This window comes from Balaenoptera ricei, chromosome 8, assembly GCF_028023285.1.
Source record: "Balaenoptera ricei isolate mBalRic1 chromosome 8, mBalRic1.hap2, whole genome shotgun sequence".
Lineage (NCBI taxonomy): Eukaryota > Metazoa > Chordata > Mammalia > Artiodactyla > Balaenopteridae > Balaenoptera > Balaenoptera ricei.
In genome coordinates this window covers 13,185,762-13,188,402 of record NC_082646.1, presented here as the reverse complement: position 1 = coordinate 13,188,402, position 2,641 = coordinate 13,185,762, and positions in this window count along the sequence as shown.

The following is a 2,641-nucleotide window of genomic DNA, read 5'->3' as shown; positions in this document are numbered from 1 at the left end:
GACGCGCAGGCTCAGTAATTGTGGCCCACGGGCCTAGCCGCTCCGCGGCACGCGGGATCCTTCCAGACCAGGGCTCGAACCCGTGTCCCCTGCATTAGCAGGCAGACTCTCAACCACTGCGCCACCAGGGAAGCCCCCACATTTAATATTTTTGACATCATATTTCACAATGAGATATTTCCTTTTGTAATTTTCATATCTCTAGTTTTGGTCTTTTCTTTTCCACTTTGCAAAGTCCCTTTAACATTTCTTGTAAAACCTGTTTAGTTGTGCTGAACTCTTAGCTTTTGCTTGTATGTAAAACTCTTTATCTCTCCCTCAAATTTGAATTATAGCCTTGCTGGGTAGACTATTCTTGGTGTTTCCCTTTTATCACTTTAAATATATCATGCCACTCCCTTCTGGCCTGCAAAGTTTCCGCTGAAAAGCCAACTGAGAGTCTTATGCAAATTCCCTTCTATGTAACTAGTTGCTTTTTCCTTGCTGCTTTTAAGATTCTCTCGTTACCTTTAATTCTGCCATTTTAATTACAATGTGTCTTGGTATTTTTCTCTTTGCATTCATCTTATTTGGGACTCTCTGTAATTCCTGGACTGGATATCTGTTTCCACTCCAGGTTAGGAAAATTTTCAGCTATTATTTTTTCAAGTAAATTCTCTGATGCTTTTGCCCTCTCTTCTCCTTCTGGGACCCCTATAATGCAAATGTTAGTACCCTTGATGTTGTCACAGAGGTCTCTTAAACTATCCTTATTGAAAAAAAACTCTAGGGACTTCCCTGGTGGAGTAGTGGTTAAGAATCCACCTGCTAATGCAGGGGACACAGGTTCGAGCCCTGCTTCAGGAAGATCCCACATGCTGCAGAGCAACTAAGCCCCTGCGCCACAACTACTGAGCCTGCGCTCTAGAGCCCTCAAGCCACATCTACTGAGCTGGCACGCCACAACTACTGAAGCCCGTGAGCCTAGATGCTGTGCTACGCAACAAGAGAAGCCACCACAATGAGAAGGCCACGCACCACAACGAAGAGTAGCTCCTGCTCACCACAACTAGAGAAAGCCCATGCACAGCAATGAACACCCAACACGGCCAAAAAAACCCACAAAAAAACCCCAAAAAACCAACTCTAGGGACTTCCTTGGTGGTCCAATGGTTAAGACTCCACACTTCCACTGCAGGCGGTGTGGGTTTGATCCCTGGTTGGGGAACTAAGATCCCACATGCTACATGGTGCAGCCCCCAGTAAATAAATAAATAAATAAAAATGTAAAAAGCTCTTTTTTCTGTTCAGCTTGGGTGATTTCCACTGCTTTGTCTTCCAGTTCACTGATCTGTTCCTCTGTATCGTATAATCTACTGTTGATTCCTTCTAGTGTATTTTTTCTTTCAGTTATTGCATTTTTCATCTCTGGCTCTTCTTTATATTTTCTAACTTTTTGTTAGAATCTTCTAACTTCTCACTCTGTTCATCCATTCTTCTCCCAAGTTCTCTGAGCATCTTTATGATCATTACCTTGAACTCTTTATTGGGTAGATCACTTATCTCCACTTTGCTTAGTTCTTTTTCTGGGGTTTTATCTTGCTCCTCTATTTGGAACATATACCTCTGTTGCCTTATTTTGCCTAATTCTCTGTTTTTATTTCTATGTATTAGGTAGGTTGGTTACGTTTCCTGATCTTGTAGTGGCCTTATGTAGGAGATGTCCTGTGGGGGTTGGCAGGACACTCCCCTCTGGTCATCAGAGTTATATGCTCTAGGGGTGCCCTGTATGTGGGTTACATTGGCCCTTCTGTCACTGGGGATGTGACTGCTGTGGGTGCACTGGTAGGCGGGACCTGCCCTGGCCCAGTTGGCTGCCAGGCTCTGCCTTACGCAGAGGCTGCTTGCTGGGGGGCAGGGCTGGTCCTGGCGTGGCTGGCAGGGGCCAAGGGGGTTCCAGAGCTGGTGCGGGTTCACTGGTGTGTGGGGCTGGGTCACCGTGGGTCTGGCTTCTTGGCCTGGTGGGGGTGTGGGTCCTGAGACTGGTGCTGACCAGTTAGTGGACAGGTAAGCCCCTGGGGCTAATGGGCTAGAGGGAGGAGTCCAAGATGGAGCTTGCTAGCACCACTGTTCTCATGATAGAATGAGCTCCCCAAATGGCTGCTGCCAGCATCTATGTCCCCAGGGTGCGCTCCAGTTACCTCCCGCCTCTCTGGAAGGCTCTCCAAGATAAGCTAGTAGGTGTGACCCAGGCTCTTTTCAAATTACTGCCTCTGCGCTGAGTCTCAGAGCATGTGGGATTTTGTGTGCTCCTTTGAGAGTGGAGTCTCTTTCCTACAGTCCTCCAGCTCTCCCGTGTACAAGCCGCAATGGCTTTCAAAGCCAGATATTCTGGGGACTCATCTTCCCAGTGCAGGACCTCCTGGCTGGGGAGCCCAATATGGGTCTCAGACCCTTCACTCCTTGGGGAGAACCTCTGCAATTGTGATTATCCTCCCATTTGTGGGTCGCCTGCCTCGGGGTGTAGGTATTGACTATACTGCGTCTCCACCTCTCTGCCTATCTCATTGTGGTTCTTTATATCTTTAGCTGTGGAAAATCGTTTCTGCTAGTCTTTGGGTCCTTCTCATTGATAGTTGTTCTGTAAATACTTGCAATTTTG